This window comes from Microcebus murinus, chromosome 20 (assembly GCF_040939455.1).
Source record: "Microcebus murinus isolate Inina chromosome 20, M.murinus_Inina_mat1.0, whole genome shotgun sequence".
Taxonomy (NCBI): domain Eukaryota; kingdom Metazoa; phylum Chordata; class Mammalia; order Primates; family Cheirogaleidae; genus Microcebus; species Microcebus murinus.
In genome coordinates, this window is record NC_134123.1 from 22,609,310 (window position 1) to 22,632,632 (window position 23,323).

At 35.6% G+C, this 23,323-nt stretch overlaps 1 long non-coding RNA gene across 1 annotated transcript in view; it reads right to left on the reverse strand.

Annotated features, from left to right (window-relative positions):
• LOC105858938 (uncharacterized) overlaps window positions 1-23,323 on the reverse strand; it is a 111,428-nt gene that overhangs the window by 59,226 nt on the left and 28,879 nt on the right. The gene's annotated exons all lie outside the window — the stretch shown is intronic.

The following is a 23,323-nucleotide window of genomic DNA, read 5'->3' on the forward strand; positions in this document are numbered from 1 at the left end:
AATTATGTTCATAATATAAGTAACAGAGTAAACAGGCAAACCTATAGTATGGGAGAAAATATTTGCAAACTATACATCCAACAAAGGATTAATTTCTAGAATCTACAAAGAACTCAAACAAAATAGCAAGGAAAAAACAAAAAGCCCCATCAAAAAGTGGGCAGAGGACATGAACATAATTTTTTCAAAAAAGGGCAGACAAATGGCCAATATACATATGAAAAATGTTCAATATCACTAGTCATCAGGGAAATAAAATTAAAATCATAATGGGATGCTACCACACCCCACCATAATGGCCATTATTAACAAGTCAAAAAACAACAGATACTGGTGTGTGTACAAAGAAAAAGGTACACTTATATACTGTTGGGGTCACTGCAAATTAGCACAACCTCCATGGAAAATAGTATAGGGATTCCTCAAAGAGCTAAAAGTAGACCTACCATTAGATCTAGCAATCCCACTACTGGGTATCTACCCAAAAGAAAAGACATCATTTATCAAAATGACACCTGCACTCGAATGTTTATCACAGTACCATTCACAACTGCAAAGATATGTAGTCAACCTAAATGCCCATCAATACACAAGTGGATAAAGAAAATATGGTACATATATACTATGGAGTACTACTCAGCCATAGAAAGGAATGAAATAATGTCAGTCACAGCAACTTGGATGGAACTAGAGACCATGAAGTATCTCAGGAATGGATAAACAAACACCACATAGTCTCACTAATAAGCAGGAGTTAAATTATGGGTGCACATGGGCACAAAAAAAAAAATATAAAGGATATTGGAAACTAGGAAGGGGGATAAAAACGTAACTATTGGAGTACAATGAACACTGTCCTGGTGTTGGGCACACTGAAAATCCTGACTTAAGCATTACAGTGTATATCCATGTAACAAAAACTTTTGTCCCCCTTAATATTTAAAAAAAAATTTACAAGTCGCATCGGAATGCAAGATTTGTAAAATCACCAAATGTACCTAGTTCTTCTAATAACACAGTCTGAAAAGTAAATGACTATTTTAAACTATTCCCTTAGTGTTCAAATGGTAATCCATTGTTTTCTATACAATACATAAAAATTAAATTTGTAAAAAGAAAATTAGATTAGATGAAATAGCTATTTTTGTTTTTAAAATATATTTATGTCCTTTCTAGCAATGACCCAAATACTTGTTCAGAAATTAAGAGTGAGTGAGAAAGAAACAGAAGTAGGAAAGGAACAAACCTAAAGGATCAACAGAAATTCCTGCGGGGCTACTAAGGGTCCTTACTTCAGAGCTTAAAGTCATTTATCTAATGATAGACTAATATATAGAAGTTAATACAACAGTTGCAAAAAGCTCCTGGGTCTTTGTTCTCTGACCAAATATTTGCATTCTGTGTCTTGAATACAAAGTTTTAATTTCTAGTGTTAATAGTTTATTCACTGTTGACTTCTTTAACTTGGTCTTTTTCTTTAAAACGCATGACACAGGCAAGCTAAGTTTTCAGGAAGTGTGTTTAACCTTATAAAGATCTACACATAGGTGTAATGGTCTTATGTGAGGAGAGGCATAGTAAAGTTAGTTGTGTTAAAGTAAAATCAATACCTACAGAAGAGGAAATTAGAAGGGAACTGTTGATTTTCCTTCCCTCTTTCTTTTTTTCTTGTCACTAGTCTGTGTAAGTTTGGAACTCTAGGAATCATTATGTTATAAAAGTCTCTAGATTTCCTTTCTAATGGGTTCCAGGTTTTCCTGCTATGGGGATGAAACTAGAGGAGTTAGTAAATCCTTATTTATTTGTCCCAAAGGCCAGGCAGTACTCTTTCTTCTCTAGTGCTGGTTTCTATTCACTCACTGCCTCTTCTCAGGTTCTTTTGCTGCCCATCATTAATCTTTCAAGCTACAGCTGGGTGGGTTCAGAAAAAAACCATCAGAGGAACTGAAAAATGAAATATTTACCTGCACCAATAGGGAAAAAAGGTCTATCAACCCTATCCTTTCAATGTAATCACATTTTTATTTTTTTTTATTCTACTCACTTTTTAGATAGAAGACAGGATATATATACATATACACACATACATACACACACACATATTCACTGTGTATATATATATATATATATTTTACTATCTATCCTCATTTGTAATGAGGTATAATATATAGAGCTCAGTTAGTTACCATGGAGACACTGGTCCTCTGTTTCTTATCACAGAGCCACACTATCGTCTGGTGTCAGCCAAGGAGGGATGACAAAAGCCTCCCCAAGAGCCTAGCTCTGCAATTACTGAGCAATCAAGCGCCTCTTTTAATAGAGCACATCCAGGTATACAAGGTTCCTCACTCAGCACTGTCTTCTCTTCTTTCTTTTTAAACTTGTACATAGCAGGATGCAGTTACCGAGTATAGATGTCTTCCTCTGTTGGATGGCCTGTTTATTTAAGATTTCAATGATATTCTTTGGTTTATATAACAGAGCTCACTAGCTATTATCCTCTTTATTTTTTAAAACCCCATTTTTTAGCAATTATTTTCTTCTGAGTATACACAGTGATCTTTCTTTTATGCATTAATCTGTTCTTATGGTTTGTCATTAACTCATGAAGTGAAGGAATGGATAAAGGAAATCACAGTTTCTGAATTTCTTTAGGCATCAGCTTCCCTATTTCTGTAACCAAATTGATAAAACTATCACCAAAAAATAAAACCTGAATGAACAGCATTCATTCTTTGTCTTCTGGTGGTGATATAAATGAGATGCTAAATGAATCAAATGCATATAACAGAAGACACAAAAAGCCTAATTTTTTAAAAAGGATTGGCTTGACTTTTCCACAGATGTGCCTTGGATGCTCATACTCAAATTCTAAAGTCACTTGGAAATTTGGGACGAAACAGGGTATGGACCAAGGCATTCAAATTAGCTTCAATCTATTATTGTAGACAGGCTTCTAACAGTAACAACTTTCTAAGTGTTAGCCCATGTGGTCTCAATAATGTTACAAAATATACAGTTGTCTATTCAGTTGCCTTTGGTTTAGCTCAAAAAGTTACACAACTTTGCTAACATGCCCTTATCCCCAAGGAAGAAGGAATGTTCAAGTGTTTAAAAAGCAGGATTATGGTTGGGGTGGGGAGAGATGGAAACATATACTAAAAATGTATATGACACAATCACTGCTCTGAGTAAACTTAAACTTTAATTGGGGAAACAAGCCTTTAAAGGTATGTACCAGGTTCAGTAATATGAATTAAATAGCAAAAAGAATACAACACAGGGGAGTAGGAGGGGATCAGTCAGGTCCTGAGTTAGTAAGATTTAGTGGAAAGGTGAGATTTGAGATTAGTCTTGAAGGAAGGACGAAAAGGAAAAAGCATTCTAGGCAAGGAAAATAGCAGAAACTAGAATGTAGTAGTGGGATGGTTCTGGTTTTCCCAGAGGACCATAGTAAGGTTAGCTTTCTGAAGCAAATCATTCTTGAGTTTAAAGAAAACTTCTAGATTCACTTCAGGTGATGAGGCTAGTTTCCTTCTCTCAGACCAATTCCCAAGGTGCATCCTTCTTCCTTTTACAAGGAAGGAAGGGGGGAATGGAGGTAAAGAAAGAAGGACAGAAGAAAGGGGAAGGGAGAAAGGAGAGGGAGGTAGGTAGAACAATTAGATTCAAAATGACACTGTAAAGAAATGAAAAGCAGAGGTTGCCTTTTTGCAGGTTGAGAACAAAGTGGGTTTTCACAGGCAGAATGTGGACACATTCTGTGCTCTATGAACCCTATGTGGCAGGAATGTCACTAATTAGATAAAAACTAATGACTGGAGATTGGCCAAATACAGCTCAGGAGATCAAGGCTACGTACTCAGACATTTTCATCCATGTTGTGGAATCTTTGGTGTAGCTACACCATATGTATAGGATTTGTCAAGAGCTTAACAGGAACCTGAGTTAGTGGTAGGTTTTTAATAGACCACTGACTCCTGGCATTTTTGTTACCAAAATATGGTCTCATAAACATAAAGTGTCTTTGAGCTAGACACTGGAGAAAAAGATATTTGATCAGTGACATGAATGGACGGGGAAAGTTGGCATAAAAGTTTACTGGGACTACTCAAATAAGTTTGCAGAAAAGGTTTACTAGGAGGTGACCGAAAACAGTGAAGATCTGCATGGTAATGTAACAGTAAGTACTCCATAAACATCTATTCCATGAGTTAGCACTGTGCTAAACACTTCACATTGATGATTTCACATAATCTTCCAAGATAAATAATAGTCACCTCCATATATTATAGAGGAGAAAACTGAGGCTTAAGATAGGTTAATCTGTTCACAATGATCTGAATCTATCACAACACAGAGAGGCAGCATTTGCTTCAAAATATATAATTACTGTATTAGCTATTTCCTTGGCATTTTCATTCTCTTTGAAAAGCTTATGATGAAAACACATAAAAGAAATAATCTGTATTTCTTCAGTAAATTTTGTGAAGAAAGGAAATAAAAATTGGAGAAGGTCTTTCTGAACAAAGAGAAGGGATGGAAGCATGGTTTTTATAAGGCAAGGTTTCTTAGGACACTAGGAGAAAACAGCAAAGCAGTCATTCTTTAAAATGGTTCATCTTGTCTCTAGCTATGAAGGAACTGATGCAAAAAGAAAAATTTACAAATAAACAAAACTCAGTGTTTATCATGTTCCTTCATTCACTTGCCATTGCGTGGCTATAAGATTACAAATCCCTATGAGCTTTGCTCACCTCATGACCTGGTACTCGTCATTCCTTGAATATACCAAGCTTGTTCCCTCCATCTGGAATTTATGGCTGACTTCTTCTCAACACTCATGTCTCAATTCAGATGTCAGCTCTTCAGATTGGTTTTTCCTAGCCAAGCCTTATAATACTTTTCTCTTTTTTCCCTGCCACAACCCACACCCTTCTCACCCCCTACCTAAATATTCTGCTTTTTTCTTCTTCACAGTACTCACTACTATCTGAACTTCTTTCTTAAGTTTTATTCTATACATTCTTTATTTATGTATAAAATTTTACTTATATGAATACTAAGTTTGGTTCATTAATCTATTTCCAGGACTTAAAAGAGTAGTTGGCACATAGTAAGCACTTATTAAATACTTATTGAATGAATGAATGACCACCATACCAGCCAACAGGAATAGGGCAAATTTAGAACAAATATATTTAGTAATGCTTCACAATTTACAAACTGCTTACACATACTTCAATAGTCAACATCCTACTGGTGGCTAATCTGAATATCAACTGGTTATATCAAAACACCTACAAACCAGTATTCTATTTGCTAATAAGAGTCTTATTTGTATGAGTCCCTCAGCTCAGTTACAATTCTTGGCATATTTGTGTGACTAGTTGCTGTTTAAACTCCTTTCAGAGCATAGGTAAGAAGGACTTTCAGTAGAACGCAGAGGAACAACAAAATATAAGTTATATCAATGAATTGTGAAGCTTTTATTACCATTTCCAACAAACAGTAAGGTTCCTGCTTTCATTTGCTAGAAATGTCCCTGTAAACACAGGTTTTTATTTATGCTTTTCTAACTAGTACAACTGATACTGGTCTAAACAGTTACAAGAGACCACCAGGGTTAACAAATGAAAAACAGCTGGTCAAAACAGGTAACTTGTTTAAATACAAAGTTAGTTTGGAATGTTCTGGGTATCTAAGGAGAAAATGACATTCAGGGTTGAGAATTCAATCTTACATTCTTGCATGTTAATACATTTTCTTTGCTGATATATCAAATTAGGATAAATTCTTCATAAATTTTATCCCATCCCAATTTTATCCCATGCCATCCACCGGCATGGTATTATACTAATTAGCCCCTACATTTCCCACTATGAAGCTTGGAAAGAATCGACATATTTGGAATTGGTAGAAGATACAGGTGGCAAACTATTCTCTAAGCTGAGAAGTAATTACATTTTTAAAACACTGGATTATTGGCATCCCCACTGCCAAATGATTTTTTGTTTGTTTTCATTCACAGAATGAGCCTCAGGTAACAAATATTATTTAGAAAATCCTACGTTGAACTTAATAAAGAGATCCCAGGTCCTTCCAGTTTCTCCAATGGGAAGTCTGACATTTTTTGCTGAACTGATGACTGAAGGTTTTCCCTACTGAGTCTTACCTTTCATCAAGAGGCAGACTACAGTTGTCACTGATCTCCACCCAGATATCTGCTGTTAAGTCATCAAGGAGTCCTGTCTTATTTTTAGGACACTACACATTGTTTCAAACCTTCTTTCACTATAAAAGAAGTGAAAACAGATGTCTAGTTCTGGTAGTAAAGACAGTCCCACTCCTGGTATAGTCTCCAGTCACAAGAGTCCTTTCTAACTGGAAGCAAATTACTAATCATTCTCTTTTTGTGATATTATTGTGCAAATGTGTATCCCATTATGTATTCATCAACTGATAATTTAAAAGATGTATGTCTATAAACAGCATGTTTATCTTAGAAACATTCCTAGCAATTTCACCTTAAAAACTTGCAATGTGGCTCATCTGACTGAAAAAAGAGTATTTTAAGTAAAATACAATGTTCAATTCACATGAAATTCTTTTACGAAAGGCTTTTGGCTTTTCATCACCATGCCGAGCAGGTGCAGGGTGATAAGAGAAAGCTGATCGGATTAGCACATAGGCCAGTACTTAGTGAACTGCACATGGGTAAACAATATAGTAAGGAGACCCTTAATAAACTCAATAATGGTATCAGGAAATTGCAATAGAATACAGAAAATGGTAGTGCAAGAATGCATCTCTGAAAAGCTATGCAAAGTCTTTGACATTAGCCAAAAGTAAAAGAAGTCCCCTCCCTTGCTTTAGTAGTACCTAAAGTTAACAAATCCTGGTTGCTACCCAATCCTCTCCTTTTTTTCATTTTCACAAGCTGTTTTTTGTTTTTAAATATACTATTTGTTTTAAAAACAAATAGTAACAGAAAGAAAATTAATAAGAAGTGGTGGCATTCAGGAGGTATATGTATCAGAAGGAGATGGTAAGTAAAATGAATAAAAGGCCAAAATCTGGCCTTGAATCTTCAACTATATTTTTAATCTCCATTCTGTAAGTATTCAAGTAATCATAATAAATTAATGATTTATTTTTCAACTTCAAATTATTTCATTATAAAGACAGTATATACAATATTACTGATACGTAAATAAGTACACTAACATTTATACAACAAAGTATTTTCCTTTACATTAATAACATGGGGAAAATACACGTCTTCCACTTATAAATGTACTATACATTTTAAATTTTTTTAGTGATTCTCTTTCGGATTGTCCTTATAGTATCAGTTTCAAAAGCCATGGAACAAAATTTGTCTCATTACTTTTTAAATCTTTTTGTAAAATTGAAAATCCCCCACCTTGGTCACTAGACTTATTTCCAAATACCTCCATTATTTTTTTTAAAGAGATGGGGTCTCACTCTGTTGCCCAGGCTGGAGTGCGGTAGCACAATCATAGGCTCACTGTAATCTCAAACTCCTGGGCTCAAGTGATCCTCCTGCCTCAACCTCCTGAGTAGTTAGGACTACAGGTGCACTCCACCATGCCTAATTTAAAAAAAAATTTTTTTTATAGAGATGAGGGTCTTGCTATGTTGCCCACTCAGGCTGGTCTCGAATTCTTGACCTCAAACAATCTTCCCACCTTAGCCACCCAAAGTGCTGGGATTATAGGCATGAGTTTACTGCACCCAGCTCCAAATAACTTTTCATTGTTTTAAAAACAGAGACCCTCAGTCCAAACACTTGAAAGGTTAGTATATGCATGTCCTGGGGACCTTGCAGTGCCTCTTGCATCCACCCTCCCCTTTTCACTCCCAAAGCCAATGCCCTACTCCAAGCTGGCATTTCCCCTTCCCAAGATCTGTCTTTTAACCAGTGTCTCTCTGGTGATCAGTTGTGTACAGTACTGCCAGGATCATACTCTCAAGGTATAGCTCCTATCTTTTCACTGTGTTGTTCAAAAATCTCCAGAGACTTCCAGTACAGCAGGGAACATTCTCCATTATCCCATCTTCTAACACATGGTGCTTACTATGTGCAGCCATTGTTTTAGATGCATCATATATATTATTCCTCATATTGATGCTGTAAGGTACATATAAATATTATTCCATTTTAGAGAGGAGAAAACTAAGACACAGAGTTCAAGTCACTTCTCAAAGGAAACAGTATGTTTCAGCACTGAGTTTAGTATAGGGACCTGGCTCCACTGTTCTACCTCCCTATTTCTTTTGCTACTTCACCTAGTATTCACCATTCTCTGACTGAATTACGCACTTTTCTGCTTTCTGGTCTTTGCTTACAATTTTCTCTTTGCCTGCCATTCCCTTCTCCCCTATTTTCCTAGCCATATCTATACCCATGAAGGAGCAACTGAAATGCTATCTCTTCCATGATCATCCAGATTACCTTGTCTACTCCACTGTATGCTTCTAATTATTAAATAAATTATATTTTATACTACATTAATTTGCAAGTACATTTCTAAATTATAACTCTTAGAAGAGTAGAACCATTACTTATTTCTCACTGTCCTCCTTCGGCAATTAGTTATTGTTACTAATATAGGTAGACTGGTGGGCAACTGCTACAATTGAAAGTAAATGAACTACTAATGGGTGAAAGCATGATTTTAAAAAATAAATACTGTAGACACTCAATAGATGTTAATTGATATGAAAAGGTAAGTATATTCAAAAGACTGTACCAAGGCTCTGAAGGCAATTCCAGAACTGTTTTGGACGCTGATGTAATTAAAACATAGCATTCCAAAGAATCACCTTGAAAATGACAACAGATTCAGCTATTATTTACTGAATTCCTACTACATGCAAAGCATTTAAAACCGTGAAAATACCAAAATAAAAGTTCTAGAGTGTTTAACCAAAAAACAATCATTCTATGCCCCTCATACTTTTAAGGGAAGAAGTCTAAATGGGAAAGTATGATTGGGAATTCTCCAGTGGTATAAATGCCTCTCAAAAAACATACCAACTGGGCATAGGTCTCCTTTCAGCAGGGATAATAATGAGGAACCCAAAGAAAAAGTCCTAAAAACAAAGAGATATAGGCAAGGCGTGGTGGCTCATGCCTATAATCCTAGCACTCTGGGAGGCCGAGGCAGGAGGAACACTCAAGGTCAGGAGTTCGAGACCAGCCTGAGCAAGGGCGAGACCCCGTCTCTACTAAAAATAGAAAGAAATGAATTGGACAACTAAAAAACATATATATATAAAATTAGCTGGGCATGGTGGCACATGCCTGTAGTCCCAGCTATTCAGGAGGCTGAGGCAGGAAGACTGCTTGAGCCCAGGAGTTTGAGGTTGCTGTGAGCTAGGCTGAGGTCACAGCACTCTAGCCGGGGCAACAGAGTGAGACTCTGTCTCAAAAAAACAAAACAAAACAAAAAAAACAATGAGATATAATGCATATACCCCCAGAGAAAGAAAGTCTCAAGTTTTACATATTTAACATGTAAAACCTACTACGCATGGAATTTATGGGAATTTAACATTCCTGGGCAAAAAATGTCATACTAGCTCAAAGTATGAACAATGACAATAGTTTTGTGTCATCAAAAATGCAGCTTTAAAACAAAATTTAAAAACAAAAAAAGGGGAAAAATATGGCTTTAATATATCTATTAAGGGGTATGTTTGAAGCTGTGCAATTTTATAATTCTCTATATGATAACCTAAAAGAGAGTATAGGTTTTTAACAATTGCAGATTTTTCTTCTTTATTTTCACAGATGTCTGCTTCTATTTTGAGCCACTCTTTTTCTTCTTCCAATGAAAGCAACCCAGTCAAAATGTTCCTTTTCCTTCAGTTTTTGTTTATTTAATTAACATGATTTTTCTACGTGATTGATTATAAAGGCCATAATTATATTATCAAATGCTCTGTCAAAGTAACAACTTAATGTAAAATGTTAACACTTCACAGTGTTTAAATCTAAAACAATATAAAAATCCTGTGTGTATGAACAAGATGAATTTATTCTGGCTATTTATTTCCTCTGGAATGTAAAAGAAAGTTCTGGCTACCATTATTATTTATTATAATATACTATTATAAAGAGAAACAGTTTATAAGCCTTTATAAATCATAGATGGCTATGCCAAATCAAGATATTTTTCTGATGAATTTATAAAGGGCACCAGCTATTATGAAACCAGGAAAGATGACAACAGAAGAACACAGCACAAGCAAGGTACACACTAGGAAGCAATATTTAAAATATTTTGGGATAACGCATTCAGAAAATTGTATGGCTAGAAAAGATTAGAATTTTCTCTTTCTTTTGGTTGGAAACATATGTACATACTCATTCTAGATAAATTAAGAATATTCTTTGTTTTCAGCCTCTCAGAATTGGAGATTCTATCATCCTCTTTTGACATCCATGCTGTGTTTACGTTCCATTTAAGAGTATTTCTCTTCTTCTGTCCTGAAGATGGAGAAGTGGCAACCACCCTTTTTGTAGCAAGAGCCTTTCAGTACTTGAAGATAATGTTTAATCACTCATCAGCCTTATTATCTCCAGAATAAAAACAAAGTAGAGAGTTTTTTGTTTCTTTTTTTTTTTTAAGTATGTTAGAGGATGTGATTTAATGTTGACCCACACATAATATTCAAAATCCTTACAAGTAAGTGAGGGAAGAGGAAAGGAATATTCAAGAAGTAAGGTACAGCAGGCCAGATGGAATGGAAAATAAAGGCTAAAAGGAAAAAATGAAGAAAATAGATTCATGGAGGACTTAAACAATAATATTTGAGTGCTTACTATATGCAAGGCACTGTGCAGAGTCGTCCTTACCACCATCCTATTATCTAACAGTCACTGAACACTTACTTTGTGTTAGGCACCATTCTAAGCGCTTTTCATGCATGAACTCACAGAATCTTCAAAACATCTGAGGGACAGGATTATAGTTAAACACACACACACAGTTATTATGAACCAAACATAGGTTCATAATAACTTCATATATTTTGTGCTTTCCATATGGTAGATACCATCATTTCTATTTGAAAGATGAGAATACTAAGGATCACAGACTAAATAACATGTCCATGATAACAGTAACCAGTAAGTGACAGAATTGTCTGATTCCAAAGTATTCTTTGACTACAGTAAGTTCTTGCTTAATGTTGTCAATAGGTTCTTGGAAACTGTAACTTTAAGTAAAATGATGTACTGCAGGTCCTCAGATAATGAAATAATGTTTCATTATAACACTGATGAGAAATAAAAATTATTCTATTTTGTTTCACTTAACGTCAAAGTATTCAAGAACCTATTGATGACATTAAGTGAGGACCTACTGTATGCATTTAACCAGATTGAGAGAAGAAAAAAATAATAAGCACTAGCACTTACAGAGTGCTTATTACATGCCAGGCACTGTTCAAAGTGTAAGTATTAACATGCTGCATCCTCAAAACAACCCTATGAGAATGGTACTATTGTTATTATCATTTCACAGATGAGGAGACAGACTCAGAGAGACTAATGCACCTAGGGTCACTCATTTGCCAATGAGAACACTGGAACTCAAACCCAGGAAGTACGGCTCTGGAAGTCATATTCTTACTAAAACACTACACTGCCCCTTATAACTGAAATATATAATAGGAGCAATTGTTTGGGATACCGAAAACTGAGAATGGTCTCACAGGTAAATATACATTTACACTACTATATAGCTAATTTTTATTGAGTACCTACTAAACTCTTCTGGTGGACATTGTAATGTGCCACCCAGCTTTCCTTTCAGGAAAAAAGGACTTATTTCAACAGCTAATGAGAGAGCTAAAAGAAACCAGCCATCAGTTGTCAGCTTTCACAGTTGAAAAAAACCTTCCTGCAGGGTTGGTTGAGGTCTTTGTTGGGAATACGCTCACCTTTCACAGATATTGACAGCACCCATTTATAAATACCCTGAATGTTAATTTCCACCTCAGAGTCTGGTTCCTTAGGAAATGAACCTGTGACAATGCTTTACATAATCTCATTTAACTAACAAGATCCTATGAATTAGGTCCTAGTGTCCTCATATACTAATTTTAAGAATGAAGATACAGGCTGGGTGTGGTGGCTGACGCCTGTAATCCTAGCACTCTGGGAGTCCAAGGCAGGAAAATCGCTCAAGGTCAGGAGTTCGAGACCAGCCTGAGCAAGAGCAAGACCCTGTCTCTACTATAAATAGAAATAAATTAATTGGCCAACAAAAAATATATAGACAAAATTAGCTGGGCATGGTGGTGCATGTCTGTAGTCCCAGCTACTCGGGAGGCTGAGGCAGAAGGATCGCTTGAGCCCAGGACTTTGAGGTTGCTGTGAGCTAGGCGGACACCATGGCACTCTAGCCCAGGCAACAGAGTGAGCCTCTGTCTCAAAAAAAAAAAAAAAAAAAATGAAGATACTAAAGCTTAACTTGTCTAAGGTCACAGAGCTGAAACCAGAATTTCAACTGAGATTGTCTAATTGTGGAAGTTGCACTCGCAACACCTGTGTGATTGTGTGCAGAGGAAAAGATTTCAGTAATTGAGATCTATGATTAGTTTCACACATATTTAATACTGAGAAAGAAAAAAGGCACTCTGAGGGACTCTGATCCTGAGGGAAAAGAAAATCTAACATCTATATTTAAAGCATTAGATAAGAATAACACTATTAATTAGAATGACCTAAAATGCAAACAGAGTATCCTGAAACAAGTTTTCCTGTAGGCATTCTCCAACTTATTTCTTAGAGAGAGAGACCTGAGAGCAAAATGCCCACATGATGGGGAAGAAGAAAATGTTCAATTAAATATGTCTCTTTATATATTAAATTATCTTAAATTCAAATAGAAAAGGTTTCAGTCTCCAATATGAAATGTTTATCACTTAATACATCTGTTTAACATCTTTCCTTATATGAAGGAAGCTGAAAACATAAAATGCAAGCATATGGCCCTCACTTTAATGAGAATGAGAAGTTACAGTATATGATATCTGCCTACAATATTGGATATGGAATAGTATTAAAGAATGGGATGGGAAGGGAAGGGTTGAGGTAGCACAGAGCCATAGCTTTTGCATGAGTTGTGGTAGTATACAATCACAGATTTTATCCAATGTGAATTTCCAGGTGCTTTCATCCATCTTAAATTTCTTACTTTTTTCAGGACATAAACAAATCTCCTGACTCATATGAAGGCTTAAATTGTGTGGAATCCACTTTTTAAAATTATACTTTTTTGTAGGCAAGGGTAATTTACCATATTTCCAATGTAGGAAATGGATAAATTTCAGCTAAAAAAAAAATCCCACTATTAAATTTATCCTCTCAGTATCTGTATGTCCTCAGTGCACCTTTGATTTTACTTAAAATATAAAGTAAACCTAAAATATACCCAAACATAAGAGGGCTTGAAAAACCCAGTTGAGAGAAAATGGGATGCAGTTAGCAAAGATTACATGCATCAGTGAACTGTACTAAATTGAACACTTTTAAATGCCAGAGATTTTCTCCATGAAACTGAGGAGTTTGAAAGAAAAATCAATAATGTTGGAGAAGGGAAATCCTCTTCACACATCTCTAATTAGTCATAGCAGAATTTGGTGGATTTCCATATTACAACTGGATCAAACTTGTGAAATTGGTTTTGATCCCAGACTCATTTGGTACATCTTCCAGAAGCAGCTCCATTCCAGACAATCAAAGGCTTTTCAACCTTGAATGACCCTCAAGATCACCCTTTTCGTTTGCATCCAGCCTATATTATGTTCAGTGTCTGTATAATGTTGACCACAGCAAATCTCCCTGGAATTACCCTGTACGAGCTCCATTTATAACAACAGGCAAAGGATCTTCAAACTAGTTGGCTTCAAGTTTAGCTTGAGCCTTCAAAATCTATATTAGTAAGTGAAACCAGGCATAAAGAGGCACAGTTCTTCAGATCTTTTATTTTTTATTAAATTGAATATTGGCCATATTGTTTATATTAGGGTATGAACCCCTCTATGAAGTTATTGCTCAAGTCTAATTATGGAGTAGGTAAATGGTTTCTATATTTTTCTGAATAATCAATACCAAAGCTGCTGATGCAAATTTATTTGAACTCCAGGGAACACATCCTTTGAAGTTCTGTGAAAATTTTAAATATAGTGTGCAAATCAATAAGTGAACAAAAACATCTCTGTCAATGTGTTCATTTTTACTGAGAGGAAATACATCTTTAAATGTAATCTCTTACTCCCTCTATGAACCTTTTCCCAAATCATCACTTCTACAAAAGACACTCATGACAATCGCTGAACATAAAACATTCTTTTTGGTCATAATTATAAGTGGTACAGTGGTACCTCTCTGAACAGAATGACTCTTCAAGCCCTAAAGAGTCTTCTTCCTCTTTCCACCCTTTTATAATGCTCTCCTATTTTTCTCTTTTTCCATCATTTCACATCCAAGTTTTGGAGTCTGACCGAACTGGGATGGTTTCAGGGCATTTTCAGAAGGACTAATTTGGCGGTGTGTCTAGTTTTGAATGGGATGCATCCATGAGATTATAAAAAAATATTTTTTCATTACTGCCTATTTTTACAGTCCACTAAGCAAAAATACAAAGCAATTTTTTTCTTACCCCCATTTTCCCTTTCTCCCTTCATTCTCTTTCTTCCCCTGTGGAGTTCAAATTAAGAAAAGGTGAAAATTGAAGCTGTTGTACACAAGGCGATTGCAACATGCATATTTGATTTTTATGATGGATCTAAATTGCTGAATAAGGCTATGGAACAAAGGGAGACTGCAGCTTCCTGCCCATCACATGCAGCCACTGAATGCAGAACAAAAGCTTTGGCCATTAGGGGCTCAGCAGGGAGACACATTATATAAATGACTTTGTCTTCTCTGTCCCCTTCCCCCCACTGGGTGCACTGGACAGGGATGGGTGTGTGTGCGTGTGTGTGTGTGTGTGTGTGTGTGTGTGTGTGTGTGTGTGTGTGTAGTGTGATTTGCCAGGCCAAGAGATAAGAAATTCTGGAAGCAGCAGTGGGAAAAGAAATGAATAGCAAGGGGTCCTGCTTTACTGGACCAGTGTGGCTCTCAGCACTGTGGTCAGAGCGCCACCTAAGACAACTACTCCTGAGAAACTTTGTATGTTTTCAGAGTAACCTGTAGCTTTTCTTTATGCTGTTTTGTTTCTCTCATCAGGAATGATGAAGCAGAAGGAAAAACATTAGGAAAAATATGAAGCCCTAGTATTCCAAGGTAATTGCCAGACCTGCTTGACGAACGAATCAACATACAGTTCACTGTGGCACTACTTTCCTAGGAAAACACACTCTAATTCCTCCTTCCAGCCTGAAAGCTTTTCTTTTGGCAGGAAGAGAGGAGATATCAATAAAAATATCCTAAGATATCACACAGCAGAATCAGCCTATTTTTAGTAGGCCCACTGCAGTGCTGACTTGAATAGGTGCTTCTGTTTTACCTAGTGTGAAACACCAGCAATCCTGCACACACTCTCTCAACCATCTTTGCATAGAATTTGTTTTATAGAAGGATTTTACTAAGCTTCACAAAAGTGAACCATTCTATTAATTCCTGTATCACTGAAAGGATAGGCAATAGGAGAGAATCTCTGCAGATTCTAGGTTGAATCACACAGTGTATATATTGAAGGTGACACAGTGAACTGAGGACAAGTCAGGATTGACACCCAGGTCGCTGGATGCCCACTTCCATCACAACTATGACTACACATGAAGAAACAGCTCAATGGTAAGTTTCTAGTTCAGAAACTGTACTAAGATTTTCCGACAATTCTCCAACTCTCTAATATAGCAGAGAAAGCAGTCCTACTGTGAACCAAAGTAACTGAAGGCCTCTCTGTCATGTGTGCAAAACCAAAACTGAATGCTCTTGGAACAAAGAAATCAGAAGACAAACCCAACATAAGGGTGTATACATCCTGAAATCACCTAACATTGCCTGAATCATGTAAAGCTAGCTAAAGGAAATGCCATGAGACAGCTGCCAGTTGTCATATACCATCATTACTCTGTCAAAATGAGCAATTCATTTAAAATAAGGTAGAATCTTATGACATATAAAAGCTGAGAGGTCATGAGGGACAAACAGTGGGTTGTCACTATAGAATAATTTAGTTCTAAACTATAGAGGTCAGCAAACCATCTTTTTACCAGTTCTTTTGGGTCTTCCTTGAAAGTGGATAAATATCTTTTTTACTGGGTGAGAAAAGGTCTCTGTTTCATGCATTAAGGATAGTAGAGAGACTTATGCTTAATAATAGTTTTAAGTAAGGAGGTAAGTAGTTTTAAGTAAAACATAAGTGGGTAGTAGTATGGATAAAGAAGCAGATAGATGAATACAGTAGAGAAAAACTGCTTATACAGTCATTCATTTCTTTATTCATTTATTCAGCTATTGAATATTCATTGAGGGCCTACTACAGTTCCATGTGCTATAGATTCTGTGTGAATAAAATAAACACAATCCCTGCCCTAAATAATATAATAATCTTATGTGTGGTTGGGGGTTGCAGAGAAGATCTTAAATAGTTATACAAATACCTACATTGGTTAACATATGACAAGACATATGAGAAAGTATAGTGTTCCCTGAGAATGTTAACTGGGAGGACCTACCTCATCCTTAATGAGGCTATAAGCCAATTTGGGTATAGGCTTTAGGTAATTCTAATTTAATTCCTTCAGAATAAAAGGCTATAACTGTTCTATCCAATATGGTAGCCACTACTTACATGTGGTTGTTTACATTTAAGTTTAAATTAATTAAAGTTAAATAAAATTTAAAATTCAGTTCCTCAGTTACACTGGCTGAACTTCAAGTGTTCAATAGCCACTGTATTTTACATTGCAGGTAGAGGCTATTAAAATTAAATAAAATTTAAAATGCAGTCCCTCAACAGCACTAGCCATGTTTTGAGTACTCACTTTGAAGTGAGTAATGGCTATTATAGTGGACGGTGCAGAGAACATTCCATCACTGCAGAAAGTGCCACCGGTCAGTACTGCAAGAGTGTCTGGCACACTGTTCCCTCTCCAACTTCAACTTGACTATTCTCTCCTTGCTCAGGCCACTCTAGCTGTGCTGGAATCCTTGCTGCTCCTTGAGTATACCAGATACGCTCCTGCATCAGGGCCTTTGCAGGATTTGGTGCCTACATTCCTCTCCAGCCCATCTTATGCCACTATCCCCAGCTCTTTGTCTCTACCCTAGCTATGCAAGCCTTCTTTCTCTCTCCCTCATTTCCCAAATCCCTCTTGTCCCAGGGCTTTATTGTTATTTTTTTCCTGGTAGGCTCTTCCCTCCCTACTTTACCTTTCCTTCAAATATCAGCTTACTTATTACTTCATTGGGAAAGCCTTTTCTGACTAGGTCAAATCTTCCTGTTACAAACCCACATTCCTTTCTTTCATAGCACTTATTGCAGTGGCAGGTTTACATTTATTTTGTCATTTTTTATTCCTATCAGACTCCTCAAATCCACTGAGATCTCCATGAGGGCAGGGACCATGTCTGGTTTTGATTACCACTGTATTCTCAAAAGGTAGCAGAATGCATGGGACAAAGTAGGAGTTTAGCAAATATTTGTGATTGAATTCTGAATGAATGCATGCTAGGGAAAAACAGCCAACAGTAAATTAAAAGATATATGTTACATTGCTTCTTCCATGCATGTCAAGTACTCAAATTTCAAAGTAAGATTATATACACAATGAACAAAAAAGAATGGTGGAGATTGTATTAATATTATGTGGCAGGTGTTTCGTATTTCTTTTGGGTTGATTTTAAAAAGTCCTTCTTTCCCAAGAAAAAGTTATTTGAGAATGATAGAATTATGAGTGTTACTTATATTTTTTGCTTATCTGAATTTTCTAATATTTCTCCATAATCATGTATTAATGTTGTAAGAATGTTTTTTTTTTTATTGCAACATCAAAAATCATCTGTTCCAGTGCTGCAGAAACCCAAAATACCTAGAAGGGACAGTGATTAACAGCAGGAGTACTTTTTTTTCCCTTACAGACATATAAAAGTTCAATTCTTAGTTCTACCTTTTGCTAGTTCTGTGACCTTGAACACGTTACCTAAGTTTCTGAATCCCACCTGCCAAATGGAGACAGTAATAGCATACATTACATAGTGTTGTCAAAAAGACTAAATGAGATAATGAATATATTCAATAGATGATAGCTTAAAATGCACCTGCCAAAATATCCATATTTTTAGCCTCATGGGTAGCTGAGCATAGATCTCAATAATCAGATTTTAGTTTACAGATCCCAACTTTGGCTTCTGATACTGAGTTTGCTCCCAAAATTACACTTTCTTTTGAATGTGACTGGTCCACATACTCTAGCAATTGAGATTAGTTCTAAGGAATTAATTTGCTTATCCAACAAATATTTTTGTGTGCCTTTTTACATGAAGTATTGTGTTAGGGATGTGGTTAGCAAAATAGATATTTTTTTATTTCAGCATATTATAGGGGTACAAATGTTTAGATTATGTATGTTGCCTTCTCCCCCTCTCCCCAAAATAGATACTAATATATTTCTTTCAGCCTCAATAATCTAGATAATTCTTGGGTGAGCATCTAAGATAAAAATTTAGTTATGAACTGTCACATAAATTATTTGCAGTATACTGGTAAGAAAATATTTTAAAATGATTTTTAATGAGTGTTGTTTATAGATGTGTGAAAAGTACTTTTATAAAGATATTCTCCTAGAATTGTTTATACTTTTGAAAACTTAAATGCTCAATAATAGATCAGTTACATAAATGGTAATATAGCCCTATAATGGAATACCATGCAAGTGTTAAGTATGCAGTGACAGAAGTATATTTACTGGTAAGAAAAGATATTCATGACATGTTGGTAAATTCAAAAGGTTTCAAAATTGTATTTTTAGTAAGAACCTATTTATATAAAAACTGTATGTATAAGCAAAAAGACTGGAAGAACATCAAAATGTTAGCATTTTCTGTATCAGTGGTTCTCAACTATGTTTCGTATCAGAATCAACAGCGACATTTTAAAAATATGCTAATGCAGGGGCATAATTAGCAATTCTGATTTCATTGATCTTATGAGAGGTCTGGGCATCAATATTTAAAGAAAATATCCTAGGTAATTCCAATATGCACCCAGATCCCTTTTATAATGCCCGAATTTGGTTAGTTACGCCTTCCTCATACTTCCTCTTCTTTATGAGTCTTGCCTGGAAATAAGTATCAATTTTATATTTCAAAGAAACAACTTTTGGCTTTCTTGATGTCCTATATTGAATGTTTATTATTTTATTAATGTCTTTATTATTTTCTTCCTTCTAGTTTCTTTTGGTTTTAATTTATTCTTTTTTCTATATTCTTCAGATGGATGCTCAGATAACCAAGTTTTCATTTTTTCTTCTTTTGTAATATATGCATCTAAAGCCAAGATTTTCCTTCTAAGCATGTTTTAGCTATGCCTCCCACATAAATTTTGATATGTAGTATTTTCATCATAAGTCATTTAAAAATATTTTCTATTTTTGTATTGTGATTTTCCCTTAAGATTTGGGATGTTTAATAATATATTGTTAAATTTCCAAGTATATGGGATATTTCTAATTATGTTATTCTTTTCTAGTCTAGTTCCATAGTGATCTGAGAATATACTTTGTATGATTTCAATTCTTTGAAATTTGTTGATATTTTATGGCTAAAACATGGTTTTTATAGACTGAATATCTGTGTCCCACTAAGAGATATTAGGAGGGGGGACCTCTGGGAAGTAATTAAAACCTCCCATGAGGGTGGAGCCCTCATGAATGAGATCAGTGCCCTTATTAAACAGACTCTGGAGAGCTCTCTACTCTTTCTGCCATGGGAGACTACAACAAGATAGCAATCTGCAAGCTAGAACAGAGTTCTTACGAGAAATCAACCATGGGAGCACCTTGACCTTGGCCTTCTAACCTTCAGAACTTTGAGAAATTTCTGCTCTTTATAAGCCATCCAATCTATGGTATTTTGTTATAGCTGCCTAAAAACTGCCTAAACAATAAACCAATTTTTAAATGTTGTATGTACTTAAAAATGGCTTTATGTAGTTGCAATATGTATTCTACAGTTTTTGTATACAAGATAAATAAATCAAATTTGTTAACTGTGGTGTTAAACTTTTCCCTCTGTAAGTATGTCTGTTTGCTCTAAAAGTTATTCAGAGTGGTATGCTAAAATCTTCCACTGTGATTATGAATTTCCATATTTCTCCTTCTTGTCTTTTAAGTTTTTGTTTTATATATTTTGAAGGTATGTTATTAAGTACATACCTATTCAGAAATACTTTAGCCTCCAGTTGAATTAAATGTTTTGTCAAAAAATGTCACGTTTATCTCTAAAAACAATATGTTTCTAATGACAACTTTACACGATAATATAGCTCTGCCATGTTTGGTTGAAATTTGAGTGATTTGGTACATTGTATTATCGGCCCCAGTTCTTCACCCCTTTTTGTATCCATGTCCTTTGCCATATGACTGCTGTTTCTTCCACTAGAGGCAGAGTAGCTCTCTGCCCTTTGTTTTTGGATTCATTTTGCCTTGAGATGTTAGTAGCTATGCTATAAACAGAGCCTTGAATTATACCAGTTCAAGTGAATTTGTCCATGCTTCTGCCATCATCATGACATTATTCCCTGACTTGGTAATTCAAGGAAGAAGAGTAGACTTGGACCCAAAGTTCAGTTTGGAGATAAGCTAAGCCTAGATATGTTCATCCTAAAATGCATGAGAATGGATAAATTATTTTTGCTTAAATTTTAAACAAAAGCTAAAATATACAGAAGATTGTAACCTAGGATTAGGATGCCCCAATAATAAAAACCTAAAATAATATGATAGTGGATTTGGAATCAGAAAGCAGGTAGTATGAAACTAAAAGAGGAAGCTGGAAAAATGGCAAGGAAATAGTTATAGGAGACTAGAAAAATGATAACCCATGGTGGCAAAATATTTATTAAAAATGTTGCATGGGATAATCTGAGAGAAAATTACATAAAAAAACTTGTAGAGTTCAGGTAGAATTTGAGGGAAAATGTTGGATGCATGAGCTATTTGTTTTAACTGCATTTGGTAAGGTATTACAAGAGATAAAATCAGAAAAAATGTGGTCCATTTCCAAGTAGAATTAAAGGGACAATGAACTACCCAGACATTTTAGGATTAGAAAATAAAACTGTTTCTCACCAAATGAAAGCTATGACCATTAAGAAACAGCTTCAGGGAAAAGAACAAATTCAGGATACTGGGTAAAGACTGTCAAGAATATGGTTGTTAGATCTGTGTTCAGACCTCTGAAAGAAGGTGGTACTTCACAGATCATCTCTACTTGGGGAAAAAGGGTGACTTCTATTAACAGAAATATAAAAGGCATAGTTCCACAGATGTGTATTGCACACCCAACCTATAAAAGAATTGTGGGTGTGGCTTTTGGCATACAGAATAGTTTGGAATCAAATATACGAAAACCCAGACAATTTTTGAGAGAGATGAATTAGTAGAAGCACTGCCAGCCTGTACTAAAAGAAATAGTGATAGTCTGAGGTATAAAATACTTCTAGGGAAGAAGATTCTAGAAAGATCATGGAGGAAGAAAGAATAGGAATCCATCTCACACCCAGATAATGACTGCATAGGCAGAATCTAAGATAACTATTTTGAAACTCTGGAGATCACCTAAAGGCTTGCAACTTCCAGAGGACGGCTTGGCAGTAGTCAGTGATTACTTTCAGTCAGCTCTTAGCAAGGTGGCAGCTACCAACCCCCCAGCTCTGGGGCAAGCAGCCATGCATGTGTGTTCCCAAAACAGCCTACACATAATTGTAAGAGCAAAGGTGGGCAATAAGTACCCTGTGTTCCAAATATCATGGAGCTATGCTCTAATAACTGATTGCTGCTCCTGATGGTAGACGGACAGACACAGAAATAGGCATGCATTAGGGCAAGCCCTTCCTACTCCAGCTAAATCAACTTCCAGGGAATTTAAAGAACTGGCACCTTTTGTTCCCCTAAAGTTTTCTCTTTTTCCCATTTTGGGAGTTGATATTTAAGGAGTAGCACATTAAAAAACAATTGCATATATAGGGAATTTAGAAAATCATGGCACAGGCTGTGCCCACCCAGGGAAAGGCACAGGCTCAGCAAAAACCTGAGAATACTTTAAGTTTAAACCTCAGGCTGATCCCCAGCACAGAGACAGCCTACAACAATTTTCTCAAAAAGCAAACCCTGGGGAAAGGGAAGATATGATTTCCAGAGTCAAAATTCAGTTTCTGCACAGTTATCAACAGAACATTCACAAGGCATACAAAGAAATAGGAAATTATAGACCATTCAAAGAAAAAAATTAAATCAACAGAAACTATCCTTGACAAAGACTAGATGGCAGATTTACCAAAGATTTCAAACAACTGTCATAAAGATGCTCAAAGTCCTAAAGGAAGATGTAGAAGAAGATCAAGAAAACATACTATGAACAAAGTATCAATATCAATAGAGATAGAAAACATAAAAAGAAACCAAAAAAAATTGTTGACCTAGAAAGTACAATAACTGAAATGAAAAATTCACTAGAGGTATTCAAAAGTAGATACGAGCAGGTAGTAGAAAGAATGAGCAAACCTAAAGATAGTTGAAATTACTGAATCTGAGGAACAAAAAGAAGAAAGATAAAAGAATAATGAATACAACCTAAAGGAATCAAGCAGACCAACATATGCATTGCAGGAGCCCCAAAAGAAGAAGAGAGACTATCCGAAGAAAGGGGCAGAAAGACTACTTGAAAATAATGGCTTAACTCCCCAAATTTGATGAAAGGCATGAATATAAACATCCACAAAGCTTGACTAACTCCAGGTAGAATGAAATCAAACAGATTCCACTGAAGCACTATATAAACAAGCTGTCAAAAGTCAAGACAGAATCTTCCAAATAAGAAGAGAAGCAACTCATCACAACATTTCTTCAACAAAAATATTAGCAGATTGCTCATCAGAAATCTTAGAATCAATGAAAATACACAGATTAGCAGAACAGATAGAAAAACAAAAAAATATGATCCAACTATGCGCAGTCTTTAAAAGACTCACTTTAGATCCAAAGAACAGTAGGTTGAAAGTAAAAGGCTGGAAAAAGATATTTCATACAAATAGTAAACAAAACAGAGCAG